Below are 15,576 nucleotides of genomic sequence, written 5' to 3' on the forward strand. Positions count from 1 at the left end.
AGTCATCCTACAGCAGTCAGGAGAGGAAACACGACTCTGTGGCCCGACTTAATAGTGACCTGTCCCCCCCCCCACCACCACCACCACTATGGAACCTGCTGCAGAAACTCTATAAATTATTAGTTTCAGTAACCGCTACATTACAAGCACAGTCCGGTCACTGACGTCACGGCGTTCTATAAGCAGAATGACCCCTCCCTTCAGCTCTGGGCACACTACACACAGAGCAGCAGGAGCCAGTGGGAGGAGTCAGTGCATATAGAGCAGCTCAATGTCACTGGCCGGGTGTGAGAGTAATGTAGAGGTTACTGAGGCTTATCAAGACAGTTTTTGAAATGGATAAAATACCACAAACATTTTTAAAAAGCTGCACCACCAAATAAAAACTGCTATGGGTCTTAGAAAGGGATGATGTGGATTCAATTGTTTTTCTTTAAAAACATATTTTAATTGTGCAAAAGTAGTAAAAAAAATTCGATATGAATTTTATATTGTAGTAATCAATAAGAAAGCTATCGTGGTTTTATTGGCAAATGGTGGAGGCTGTAAAGACCCAAAACAATGCAGAATTTCTGGACATGTTTTCTATCTACCACCCTAAAGGTGTAATAAAAGCTCTACAACACATTATATACCCCAGAGTGCTGCCATAAAAAAATACTTCCCCCCCCCAAAAAAAAACAAGCCCTCACACAGCTATGTAAGAGTTGTGGCACTGAGACTCACTTGGTCCTTAAGATACAAAACAGACTGATCACAAAGGGGTTAAGCAGAGAAACAAGTTGTACACTTTTAATCCGCAGGATTGATGAAGCAAGAGGAATATTTGGAAATGATTGCAACATTGCTGAAATTGTAAGTCAGCAGGAGTCTTAGACGTTCCACAGGAAGCACAGCAGCTATTGTCTGACATTAAATTAGATGTTCGCTAAATCATATCTGTCACTAGCTGATATACCCGGCTTCGCCCGAGTTAATTTGGTACTGATGTTTATCTGGTGTTCACACGGAAAATCTTATGAAGTCGTGGTTACTTTAGAGATACCGAGGAAAAACATATGTTCACCATTTTGCATAGTTCTTTGTGTTACCCAGGAAACACCACGTGGAGGCAACCATGCGACGTATATAAAATAAAAAAGTTAAACTAAAAAGATTTGTGAAAAACAAATAAGAAAACAATTGAATTTTAAAAGGGAATAATAATTCCTCGTTAAAACTAAAAAGGTAGTAACAAACAGATCAGATAGATTCCTCTCAGTGTATAGGCAGATAGGAGAGAGATTTACCTCAGACTGTATGTGATAATGTCACCCCACAAAATGTGCCACCTCAAGCACGCTGCTCATAACACACAGATCAGATAGATTCCTTTCAGTGTATAGGCAGATAGAAGAGAGCTTTATCTCAGACTGTATGTGAAAATGCCACTACACAGAATGTCCACCTCACGCATGCTGTTCATAACACACAGTTCAGATAGATTCCTCTCAGTGTATAGGCAGATAGGAGAGAGATTTATCTCAGAGTGTATGTGAAAATGTCACCCCACAGAATGTCCACCTCCCACACTCTGCTCATAACACACAGATCAGATAGATTCCTCTCAGTGTATAGGCAGATAGGAGAGAGATTTATCTCAGACTGTATGTGAAAATGTCACCCCACAAAATGTGCCACCTCACGCACGCTGCTCATAACACACAGATCATATAGATTCCTGATCTTGATAACAAAATGCCATACAGGCGGGCATGCAGCCACTAGTACCCTGTTGTACCCCCACTAGCTTGGATAGAAGATGTGATACAGCTGGGTATGGAGGCTCTGGTACCCTGTTGTACCGCCTCTAGCTTGGATACAATATGTGATATGGGAGGGCATGGAGACTCCAGTACCCTGTTGTACTGCCTCTAGTTAAGATACCAGATGTTATACGAATAGGCATAGAGGCTCTAGTACTCTATGGTACCGCCACTAGCTTGATAACAAAATGTAATACAGGCGGGCATGCAGCCTCTAGTACCCTGTTGTACCGCCACTAGCTTGGATAGAAGATGTGATACAGGTGTGTATGGATGCTCTAGAACCCTGTTGTACCGCCTCTAGCTTAAATACAAGATGTGATACGTGTGGGCATGGAGGCTCTAGTACCCCGTTGTACCGTCTCTAGCTATGATAGTAGATGTAATACGGGAGAGCATGGAGACTCCAGTACCCTGTTGTACCACCTGTAGCTTGGATACAAGATGTGATACAGGCAGGCATAGAGGTATAGAGGCTGCAGTACCCTGTTGCACTGCCTCTAGCTTGGCTAAAAGATGTGATACGGGAGGGCATGGAGGCTCTAGTACCCTGTTGTACCACCTCTAGCTTGGATAGAAGATTTGATATGTCATATAATAAATCACGATTGCATCTCACAACCAGCAGCAACACGATGAGTCTCCAATGTGCAGCAGACAGGCAGAAGGAAGGCATACAGCATATCAAGTTCATAGAATTATATGCTCAATAAATGCATGTATGCAAAATTATATATTAACAAACATTTAATCATATAAAATTACACATCAAGCATACAAAGCATTGAATCTATGCGTATAAGCAGCAGTACATAATGTATAAAGCCCTCCTTACCACCTGCACCCCCAGGTTAGATACGAGATATGATATGGGTGGGCATGGAGGCTCTAGTACCCTGTTGTACCACCCCTATTGTGGATACAAGATGTGATACAAGCAGGCATGGGGACTCTAGAACCCTGCTGTACCACCTCTAACTTGCATAAAATATGTGATACGGGTGGGCATAGAGGATCTGGTCCCCTGTTGGGCCACCACTACCTTGGAGACAAGATTTGATAAGGGCAGGCATGGAGGCTCTAGTACCCTGTTGTACCTCCTCTAGCTTGGTTACAAGATGTGATACGGATGGGCACAGAGGCTGTAGTATCCTGTTGTACTGCCTGTAGCTTGGATGCAAGATACGATATGAGCGGGCATGGAGGCTTTAGTACCCTGTTGGGCAACCTCTATCTTGGATACAAGATGTGATTAGGGCGGGCATGGAGGCTCTAGTAGCCTGTTGTACCGCCTCTAGCTTGGATACAAGATGTGATATGGGTGGGCATGGAAGCTCTAGTACCCTGTTGGGCGCAAGGTGTGATATGGGTAACATGAAGGCTCTAGTCCCCTATATGTTGGAGGCATACAGGTTCCGTGTGGTATTGGGGGAGAAGCTATAAGATTTTTTATTCTCCATTTTGTCTGGTAACCTGCTATTCCTTGGTATTTCTTTGTCTCTTCTTTAGAACATATTATTTATATCACAGGAATGCAAGGCCATTTACTGGGGTCTCATGAGAAACAACTTCAATCGGCCTGAGAGAAGTCCTGCTTCTAGATAGACATTACCCTAATGTGGGGCACTTGTTGAGTTTTTAATAACCAATGATAATGAATTATAATTATTACAAGTGAGGCGTGTTCTAGCCTCATTTCAAATGTCTTTGTATAAATATCTCTGCGGATTGAGTAATAACTGAGATGACTTTAATGTTGTGTGTGATTTATAAGCTTCCTCATGCTCAAACATTAACTCTTATTTGGCCACCTGAAAACATTCTAACTAGTGAATATTTTGCTAACAGTATCCTGCAGTATATTGCTCCACATTTGCTGTAACTGAGCCTCTAAATCATGCAAACTCGTAGGCTGTCGAAGTTGGCCCCCCAGATGGTCTCATACATGTTCTATTTGCGATAGATATGACAACCGGGCAGCCACGAAAGTGTGACAATGCTGTGGGGGCTTCCTGTGACCCCCTTGTGTGTGCGGCCAAGCATTATCCTTCTGGAAGCCACCTTGAGAGGAACGGATGTGGTTGCAGGATGTCCTGAACATGTCGCTGAGCTGTCATTGTCCCTTGTACCACTACTAGGAGTGACCAACTGTCATATGTGATGGCCCCCCAGAACATCACACCAGCAGGGGTCAGTGTGCCGCTCCAAAGCAAAGTTTGTATTGAGGTACTCTCCCCGAGGTATCCAGACATGAACACAGTTGTCATCAGTGCCCAAACTTAACCTGGATTCATCGCTGAAGACAACCCGGTTCCACTCTGTAGCATCCAGTTTCATCATTCATGGCGCCACTGCTAATGGAGGCAATGGTGGGTGTCAAAGGCAGTACAAGTAATGGGGACAGTGAGACTAATTGTGCTTCAATCGAGTGCTTGGAAATGCTTCAAACAGATACAGGGGTGTAACAATGGCACCACCTGTCTCTTGATGGTGGATAACAAAGCAGTTGGAACTGCTTGTGCTTGTTGAACAATCCTCTGTACTGGTGGTCTGTCAAGGCTGTCCTGAGCTTGACCGCCTTGTGTCCCCTCTTGTATCCACTGGTACCAACACCTCTTAACAGTCTGGACAGATGCTCCTTTCTACTGGTGGTGTATAGGGGGCGTCCTGAGCCCGGTCATCTTGTGTATCATCACACATCCACTGGTCCCAACACCTCCTAACAGTCTGGTCAGAATGGCCAGTGGGGGACAATTCATCGATACGACCATCCAGCTTCTCACATCCCAATAATGCGCCCCTTTCAGACTCTAGTAACGGAGTAAAATCTCTTCTCTGTGTCGTAGAGGCGTCTAGTGGTCAACAAGCTCCACACAAGCAGAAGAAGAGGTCACTACACACAAGGAGCCTCCGAGAGCCTCTTATAGGCCAAGGGGAGAACCACTTTTAGGGCCTCTGGTGACAAGACCGTCCATCTAATCACCACAACTCTCATGATTTACATATCTGCCTGAGATAGAACTGCAGGACGAGGTTTGCAGCAAAATGACAACTTCTTCTAGGTGCTGGATTGCTTTTTGACAGAGTGTGTGTATGAATATATAATATATAGTGTAATAAGGCTTATTGACAATAAGTGTAAACGAATATTTGCATTAGCCCTCATTCACACGGGCGACAAAGTTGTGCAATTCTCTTGTGTTGTGACAATGTGACTAATCACATGTATGTGAAGCCCATGCTTTCCTATGGGTAGCTTCACATTTGCGATATTTTTTAGCTTACAACATTTCAAGTCCAAAACCTCGCAGGTTTCGCGATATGCATGTGACCTGTGAGGTTTTGTAGCCTATGTCTCCCTATGAGCCTTCGTCTCTGTTGGATCGCATCGCACAAAAGCGCCAGCTAAAAAGGCTCCCTTGCCTCTCTGACCCAGCTGAAGTGGAGAAATTAGCTCACACATTATTCAGGCTGCTGCAGACGGTAAATGGTGTGGGCAAAGTGCCATCCTGGAGGCCAGGACATACCATCTCTCCCCGCCTGCTATAATCATATGGGACTACGCAATTCAGATAAGTATCTCTTATAACTGATCTAATTCTGAGCGTAACTCACAGCTCCGAAGGGAGATACTGTATCACTCCTGTCTCAACTATTGTGAATACAAGTTGGACCTCATCTTTATACCAACATGCCTAGAAGTGTATCTACTTGGTAATTATCCAGCAATAGACTGTGTGGAGATTTAACTCCACTGAAATTAATAGCTTGATATCTCACTTCTACTCAGCGACCACAGGAAGGAGCCATTGGCTAACTTGTCTGGACTTTATCTAATGAATCCGGGCTCCAAGTTCCACCAATTTCTATCCACAACATACAGACCATATTCTCCAAGTGCCATCAACATCTACAGGACACTTCTTGTGAGTTATGGGCTTTGCTGGACTGTTTTCTTCTAACACTATGATGAACTGCTAAATGATAACAATGTGTCTCTTTTTCAGCAGATCCCTTCCTCTTATTATTAGGACGGCTCACATGACCGGATTTGAATGGCGGATTCCGCAATTGCCGTCCGCGTGGACAATCCACAGTAAAGCGCGGGCATTGAAAGGCATTTAGTTTCAAATTATCCTTCACTCCCATGGGTACAAATTGCGTATGTTGTGAGTGGAAGAAAAATTGCAGCATGCTCTATTTCACTGCGGATTCCGCACAGACGGCCTCCATTGATGTCAATGGATGAGAGTGACCGCCAGCCTATATGCAATCAACATTGCATATGGGCTGCAAGTATCCCCATCATCGCTAAGCGTCAGTGTGGGAAATACAGGCAAAAAAACCTGTACTGCCCATCACCACCTGCTTGCCTCCGGGGTCATACACAATGCAATTATGCGACGTACACAGGGTCACTGGTTGGACTCACAGCCAGAATCCATTGCAGGCCTCCTGCATGCACAATTCGGCTCAGTTGTGTGAGCCCAGCCTCACACTCATGGTCAAAAACACTCTGCCCCTAGAAGAAGTTATCCTTTTGCTACAAAACTCGGCATACAGTTCCATCTCAGGCAGATATGTAGATGAGAGTTGTGGTGACTAGATGGACAGTCTTGCCACCTGAGGCCCTAAAAGCTGATCAGGTTGGTTTGACAGGAGCCGTCTCTCATAAACCCTTGCTGATGCGGAGTTATACAGCTATCTTCCTTGAGGTCCTCCAGTATAGCATCTCTTAGAAACCCTTCATATATTTTACTCACAATAGAAGTCAGACTTACCGGCCTGTAGTCTCCAGGCTCACTTTTTGACTCCTTTTGAATATTGACACCACATGGCTATATGCCAATCCAGTGGAACAGACCACATCACTATACAGTCCTTAAATATAAAAACCAAGGGTCTGTCTATCTAATTACTTAATCCCCTTAGAACCCGGGGGTGTATGACATTGGGACCCGGTGATTTGTCTATTTTTTATTCTTATAAGATGGCTCTGCACTTCTTCCTAGGTTAAGGTCCATTTAGACAGGATGAGTGTCGGGCAAATGCTGCCTGACTCTCGTGCCCCGCACATACTATCTCTTGTGCTGCTGCATGGGAGCTAGTATGATTAGCTCTCTCTTGCTGCATAAACGATGGATGATGAGCAGATCGTGTAAATAGCAGTCGTTCAGTAGTGAACAGCCACCGTGTTATGTCATGGAGAGGGGCGGGGGAAAAGAGGAGAGAAATCTCCTTCAGCCGCCCTGTCCCCCCGCTGGCCGCTCTGTGAGCGAGCCAGCGCTACTAGCTCCCATGCACGGGAACGAGGAAACACAGGGACGAGTGTCGGGCATCATTAGCCCGACATTCGTCCCATGCAAAGCCAGCTTTAGACTAGTGACATTTAGTGGAGAGTTTATATTATCACTCTGCATCTCATCAATAGATTTGTTTTCTCCTTATTGATCTTTACAATGTCAATATTTATTAAAGGGCCAACACTTCCAGTTTTACCCTTTTTACTACTTATAAAGTTGTAGAACAGATTAGGGTTAGTTTTACTCTCTTTAGCAGTAAGTCTCTCTATCTCCATCTTTGCTGCTTTTATCTGATTTTTACATTATTTTTTTCCTTATAGGTTTTTTAGTGCCTCTTCGCTGCCTCCTTGTTTTAGTAGTTTAAGCACCTTCTTTTTACTGTTTATTGTCCCCTTTACATCTTTATTAACCCCTTAGTAACAAAGCCTGTTTGCACCTTAGTGACGGAGCCAAATGTGTCACTTAACATATTATAACTCCGTAAAGGTTTTGCATATCCAAGTGATTCTCACATTGTTTTTTCGCCACATATTGTACTTCATTTAGGTGGTAAAAATAGTCCGATAGAATTTGTGTATATTTATTAAAAGTGCCAATATTGGGAAAATGTTGAAAAAATTGGCATTTTTTCACATTTTCAACTGTAATATCTCAAATATGTACAAACATACTGTACAAATCTTTGCTAAGATACATATTTCCACCTGTTCACTTTATACTGGATGCACATTTGAAAAACTTTCTTGTTTTTTTTAACCATTTAGGAGACGTACAAATTTAACATTACTTTTCAGCATTTTGAGGAACACTTTATTTTCCTGCACCAAGCCAAGATTGTAAAGGGTCATAGGTGTCAGAATGATAGATACCCCACAAATGATCCTATCTTAAAAACTGCAACCCATAATGTATTCACTGAGGAGGGTCAGGAGTATTTTCACCCCACAGTTGTTTTTCAGGAATTAATGTAATTTAGAGGAGAAAAAATAAAATGTCATATTTTTGCAAATACGCCATTTTAAACACATATTTTTGTTTTCTATAGTGCATATGAAAATGAGGATTGACACCCCAAAATGGATTCCCCGTTTGTTCTGTGTTCAGAAATATACCCATTGTGGCCCTAATCTTATGTCTCAATGCACAACGGGGCCCAAAATGAAAGGAGAAGACGGTGTTTTTCAGAACAGAAATTCTGCTTGAAGGCCTTTTAGGCCCCATTGCCCACTTGTAGAGCTCTTGAGTGGCCAAAACCATAGAGAACCCCCACAAATGAGACCATTTTGAAAACTAAACTCCTTAACGAAATTATCTAGGGCTGTACTGTCCATCTTGACCCCACAGTTTTTGAATGAATTCAAGCAAAGCAGAAAGAAAAAATTGTGATTTTTCAGTTTTTTGACAATCCTGACAATTTAAAAACAGGGTTTTTTTTAACAGCACACATATGAATGAAGACTTGCACCTCACAATGGATACCCCTGTGTGTCCTGTTTTCATAAATATACCCATTGTGGCCCTAATCTTATGTCTGGATGCACAACGGGGCCCAGAATGAAAGGAATAGTTGGTGGTTTTCAGAACAGAAATTTTGCTTGAAAGCCTTTTATGCCCCATTGCCCACTTGTAGAGCCCCTGAGCGGCCAAAACGATGGAGAACCCCCACAAATGACCCCATTTTGAAAACTAAACTCCTTATCGAATTCATCTGGGGGTCTACTGAGAATTTTTACCCTACAGTTTTTGAATAAATCTAAGCAAAGCAGTAGGAAAAAATTACGATTTTCATTTTTTTGGCAATTGTTTCAATTTAAACTTTTACCCCAAAATGGATACTCCTGTTTGCGCCGTATTTAGAAACATACCTATTGTGGACTGAATCTATTTACAGAACATATGGCTAGGCCTGTAATGGAGGGAACACCCGTAGGATTGCAGGGTACAACTGAATAAATCCCAGGCCCCATTGCTCACTTGTACGGAATAAAAATCGACTCCCTAAAAATAACTCCCCCCTTTTCGGCGTTCCCCAAATCTTAGATAAAAGTAGTAATGAAAACTGTGTGGTTTTTTCGAAGACAGGGGTAATTACGGAGGCTGGTTGGGATGGGTACATGGGACAATAAAATCTGGTATCCCCCCTCCTCTCATGCTTTTTGGGGATTATTTCTTGACCTCAGCAGCAGATATGTGGTATAAAAAGTGTCACTCTGTGAGTCTCCGTAAGCTTGCTGAGGTGCGGCGGTGTCACACAGAAGGCGCTCAACAAGCTTCTCCTGGAACTGCAGGAAGGCGAGCGTTCCCGGGGCTTTTTGTAAATTACGTATTACTGGTAGCGCTCTGAATAACACCGGGCTCACACCTTATGTGGAATTCGCATGCGTAGGGCCTCAGTGGATCCCAGCTGTGAGCCCGGCCGTGGCGCTGCATACGAACGCGTAATGTACTGCGCATAACTGTCTACTCACGCAGGCAGTCATGCGCAGTACACCTTTTTTTGTTTGTATTTCCCGCGTGGTCACTTAGTGATGACACAGGTACCCACAGCCCGTATACAATTTACTTGTGTATGGGCTGCGGGTATATCCATGACCATGGAGCACAATGGGCTCTATGCTGTGGATATCCGCGGTAAAATAGAATATGCTGCGTTCTGTTTTCTGTGAATGGATTACGTAATTCTAACCCACTAATGTGAGCGGAATTCTGTAATCCAATGCAATCGATTTGTGTATTACCGCGTATCAGACGAATGCGGAATCCGTAATTCCTATCCGGTCATGTGAGACCGGCCTAAGGTAGATCGCTACCTTTTAGAATTTCGGGAAAATCCACGGAGGAGGAACGCATCGGGGTTCAAATACGAAGGCCTCCGGTAAAAAGTTTCATCTCCTCTCACCGATCGCATCGGTGAGGGGAAATGAAACTTCAACTTTTTTTTTACTTTTACGTGATCACAATTATCCATTGTATAACGGCGAACACGTGATCAGGAACCGTTCAACGTGACCGCCTGTGAAATCTCCAGGCTCTCGGCTAAGTTTTGTAGCCAGGAGCACGGAGATTTTAAATTACCCTGGCAATCCATAGCTTTTGCACATGCGTCTGCCGTTTTGGCGAAGGTCGCGTGCGCAGAAGCTGGGGTAGGGTCCGCAGATAAATCCGGAGGCCTTAGGGACGTAATTTCATCCTCCCTCACTGATATGATCTGTAAGGGGAGATGAAACGTAAGCTTTTAAAAATTTTTTTTACTTTTTGAAACTTTTTAAAAAAAACTTTTTTACAACTTTTTTTTTACTTTAAATGATCACTGTTATCCATCGGGCGGGCATGCGCAGAAGGGGACTTCAGGTCCCGGAAGACCAGGACATCGCGGAGGATCCGGAGTGAGTATTTTCACCTCCCCTCATGGATCCGATCCATGAGGGGAGGTGAAACTAACTTTTTTTCAACTTTTTTGTGATCGCTGCTATCCATTGGATAGTGTCGATCACGCGCCCCGGGACTGCTCACCGCAGTTTCCTGTGATATCTCCTGGTTCACGGCTACCTTCAGGAGCCAGGGGATTTTAAATTTACCGGGGCCCCCGGCCTTCTGCGCATGGGTGTGACGTCATTCGTCTGGCGTGCATGCGCAGAACAACGGCGATGGGTCCCGGAGGACCCCTTCACTGCAGCACACCACGGACAAGGCGGTTTAACTTTTTTAAACTTTTTTAAAAACTTTATTGCAATCGGCACTATCCATTGGATAGCGCCGATCGAATTGCCGGGGGGGGGGGGGGGGAGTTAACCGCAGCCCGGGATGACAGCACCATGCTGTCGGCTACCTGCTGGCACCGACAGCATGGAGCTGTCACATCTTCAGCCAAGAGGGCTTTAATCCAAAGAGGATGCATGTTTTAAGTCCTCTAGGATTAAAGCCCACTTAGCTAGGATGTAAAAAGGGGTTAAGTTACATTGGCTTAATAATGAGAATGGAGTTTTATACCACCTTGTGAGTATTTTGTTTTAGAATCCATGTGAGTTATTTAAAACATTTTTAGCTTAGTCTTTATTAAAGGTAACTCCCAAGTCTCTCGCCCACCCCTGAGGAACCACGGCTTGTCAGGGGAGGATTTTAGAAGTAAACCCTTGAATAAATGTGTCGTGAGTTTCTCTGGACGTACGGGGAGGAAAAGATCGGTCTCGAACCAGAGTTGGTCTCTCAACTTATCATGACAATCTTCTGGAACTTCCTTAGTGAGTTATAAATGTCCATGGCTTCTATAACATTTAGTGGGCTATCTGGCATAAGTAAGGTAATTTGTTGTAAATTAGTTATTCTGGTGCCCTTGATGATGCCGTATATTGTTAGTGAGTTCAGATTTGACCATGAACCAACTGTTCTTAGTGGTCTCTCAGCTAATATGAAGGGAATCATTGGTGGAAGTTTGGAGCAATCAGATGTTTCTAAGCATAGGGATCTTAAGACCTTAATTGTGCTTTTCGTAATTGGGCTAAGTGCTTGAGGTATGTTCGAGAAGGGGTCGTTGGACCATAAGAGGAATTGGTTATTTGGATTAACTAAGAATTTCTCTAAATTGATTGTGGGTGCATCTGGTTCAGAGTCCACCAGGGAGATCCATCTGGAAATGTGTATTTCTTTATAGTATAGAAGTAAATTTGGGAGGCCAAAGCCTCCTTGTGGTCTTTTTTGGTATATATATGAGAAGGCTAAGTGTGACTTGTGTTTATTCCATACAAACTTCCTAAATTGCTGATGTATCTGGGATAAAAAGAAGCCAGTGGCATCTATCGGTACTGTTTACAAGATATATGTAATATATGGAAGCATATAGGTAGTAAGCAAATTTTTCCTACCCATCCATGACAGGAATAATATGTTTATATGTTGGAGTTGGCTTATGAGTTTTTTAAGAAGGGGTGTATAGCTCGCACTGTATAGAAGGGTGGGTTGGATGCCTAAGTATTTAATACTTCAAGGAGGCCATTTTAAGGCATATTTTTTCCGTAAGTTTGATTTGCTATTGACTGGTACTGTTATGTTTAAAGCCTCTGATTTGTCAAAGTTGACTTTAAAGTTGGAGAGTTTGCCAAAAAGATAGAAGATCTTGAGGATTTCCAGGAGAGCTTTTTTGGGGTTGGTCATAAGAATACATGTACTGCCTTTGGCACTCACTGTCAGCTCCATTTGCAGAGGTGTCGTAAATGATGGCCATGTTCATGTCTGGAGACCTCGGGGTGAGTGCCTCAATCCTGCCTTTGCTATGGAGTGGCACACTGCTCGCTGCTGGTGTGATCGTCTGTGGGCGCCATCACATACAACAGCCGGTCACCCCTAGTAGTGGTACGAGGGACAATGACAGCTTAGCAATATGTTCAGGACATCCTGCAGCCACATGTGTTCCTCTCATGGCGGCTTCCAGCAGGATAATGCTCAGCTGCACACACAAGGGGGTCACAGGAAGCCCCCACAACATTGTCACACTTCCATGGCTGCCCGATCGCCACATCTATTGCCAGTAGAACATGTATGAGACCATCTGGGACGCCAACTGCGACAGCTTACTAGTTTGCATGGTCTAGAGGCTCAGTTACAGAAAATGTGGTGTGATATGCCGCAAGATACCATACATGCCTCCATGCTCTTCCATATCACATCTTGTTTCCAAGCTAGAGGCGGTACAACAGGGTACTAGAGCCTCCATGCCCACCTGCATCAGATCTTGTATCCAAGCTATAAGTGCAGTACAATGGAGTACTAGAGCCTCCATGCTCCCCCATATCACATCTTGTATCGAAGCTAGAGGCAGAACAACAGGGTACTAGAGTCTTCATGCTCCCTGTATCAGATGTTGTATCCAAGCTAGGGGCGGTACAACAGGGTACTAGAGCCTCCATGCCCACTCGTATCACATCTTGTATCCAAGCCAAAAGTGCAGTACAACAAGTTACTCGAGCCTCCATGCAACGCATATCACATCTTGTATCCAAACTAGAGGCGGTACAACAGGGTACTACAACCTCCATGCCCGCCCGTATCACATCTTGTATCCAACTTAGAGGTGGTACAACAGGGTACTAGAGCCTCCATGCCCGCCCATATCACATCTTGTATCCAAACTAGAGGCGGTACAACAGGGTACTAGAACCTCCATGCCCGCCCATATGACATCTTGTATCCAAGCTAGAGGCAGTACAATAGGGTACTAGAACCTCTATGCCTGCCCTTATCAGACTTTCTCTTCCTGAGAGTGTGTTTGATTACACACAGTCGCTATAGCCTCCCTACCATAGGCTATTAGGGCTATCAATAGAGATGAGCGCGTATACTCGCTAAGGCACATTACTCGAGCTCGTCTCTAAAGATTCGAGGGCCGGCGCGGGTGACAGGTGAGTTGTGGCAGGGAGCGGGGGGGGGGGGGGGGGGAAGAGATCTCCCCTCCGTTCCTCCGGCAGGAGAGAGAGATCTCCCCTGCCGCTCTTTAGAGACGAGCGGGGAGATACTCGGCTAAGGCACTACTCGCTCGAGTAATGTGCCTTAGTGAGTATACTCGCTCATCTCTAGCTATCAATCTTCAGAGCTCCACCCCTCCATGGTGCAACATGTTGGAAGAGCTCTGTTTCATCTTTTAATATCAGTATTAGACCGCAGGCATTGCTATCCCACACTATTAACCCTTTGGGGCATTGTTATTACTCAGAATATAGCTGGATAGTCATGCAGCTTCCCTCCATGTTAAATACAGGAGGACTGTTTGGCAGGTTCTGACGATCAGATCATGTTGTCAGATGCTATAGACATTCTCTGGAGGCTTCCTTGGACCTCCAGCTAGGAGAATTTATTTGTTGTTAATGGTCTCTATGGGGAACATGTGATCGTTTATTTTTTTGGCCATTTTATCATCCCCTCCAGTACTGACCTGCTGAATAACACATGTGAATATAACTCTAGCCACAGACTGACAGCCATCCGAATATGGGATAACATTGACAATGTGGCTAGTAATAAAGCACAATCATATATATATATATGTCTGCAGCATATGCTGGGATTTTACATATTTTCGTCTCTGTGTGCAATCTAGTGTAATTCAATAAGTTACGTTGTAAAGGGATCCAACTCCTAGTTATTGCTTATGGCAAGAGCGTTTTTCATTTTGATTCCTTTTACAGCAGTCTGTAAACATCTGGGAAGCGAGGAGACGATTGCTGGAGTTTTGGGAGAGGAATGTTGTCCCATTCTTGCCTGATGTCGGATTCTCGCTGCTCCGCAGTCCTCGGTCCTCTGTGCTGGACTTTTCATTTCATTATGCGCCAAATGTTTTCTATTGCTGAAAGGTCTTTAATAGAGATGAGCGAACACCAAAATGTTCAGGTGCTCGTTATTCGAAACGAACTTCCCGTGATGCTCGAGGGTTCGTTTCGAATAACGAACCCCATTGAAGTCAATGGGCGACCAGAGCATTTTTGTATTTCGCCGATGCTCGCTAAGGTTTTCATGTGTGAAAATCTGGGCAATTCAAGAAAGTGATGGGAATGACACAGAAACGGATAGGGCAGGCGAGGGGCTACATGTTGGGCTGCATCTCAAGTTCACAGGTCCCACTATTAAGCCACAATACCAGCAAGAGTGGGCACCCCCCTCCCAACAATTTTTACTTCTGAAAAGCCATCATTAGCATGGCATACCTTTGCTAAGCACCACACTAGCTACAACAAAGCACAATCACTGCCTGGATGACACTCCGCTGCCACTTCTCCTGGGTTACATGCTGACCAACCGCCCCCCCCTCCCCCCCACAGCGCACACCAAAGTGTCCCTGCGCAGCCTTCAGCTGCCCTCATGCCACACCACCCTCATGTCTATTTAGAAGTGCGTCTGCCATGAGGAGGAACCGCAGGCACACACTGCAGAGGGTTGGCACGGCTAGGCAGCGACCCTCTTTAAAAGGGGCGGGGCGATAGCCCACAATGCTGTACAGAAGCAATGAGAAATATAATCCTGTGCCACCGCCATCAGGAGCTGCACACGTGGGCATAGCAATGGGGAACCTATGTGCCACACACTATTCATTCTGTCAAGGTGTCTGCATGCCCCAGTCAGACTGGTAATATGTACCTTAACAGTAACCGCGTTGGTGGTAATGTGGTGGTGACTGCGGACCTAGTAGCACGGTTGTATTTTGTTGGTTTTCGGAATGCGGCCAGGATTAAGTGGGCCGTGGCGGGGGGATGGTGTGGAGGCTCTCTTGTTGTGTCGGTAAAGGTGAAATTCTTGGACTGCCACCAGACGAACCAATGCAAAGGCATTTGCCAAGAATGTTTTCCCTGTTGGAGGAGGAGGGGGATGTTTTTGAGGCACTACGTGTCCTCTCCACGTGTCCGTGGTTATATGCACCTTAACAGTAACCGCGTTGGTGGTAATGTGGTGGTGACTGCGGACCTAGTAGCACGGTTGTATTT

The sequence above is a fragment of the Eleutherodactylus coqui genome, chromosome 8, assembly GCF_035609145.1.
Source record: "Eleutherodactylus coqui strain aEleCoq1 chromosome 8, aEleCoq1.hap1, whole genome shotgun sequence".
Lineage (NCBI taxonomy): Eukaryota > Metazoa > Chordata > Amphibia > Anura > Eleutherodactylidae > Eleutherodactylus > Eleutherodactylus coqui.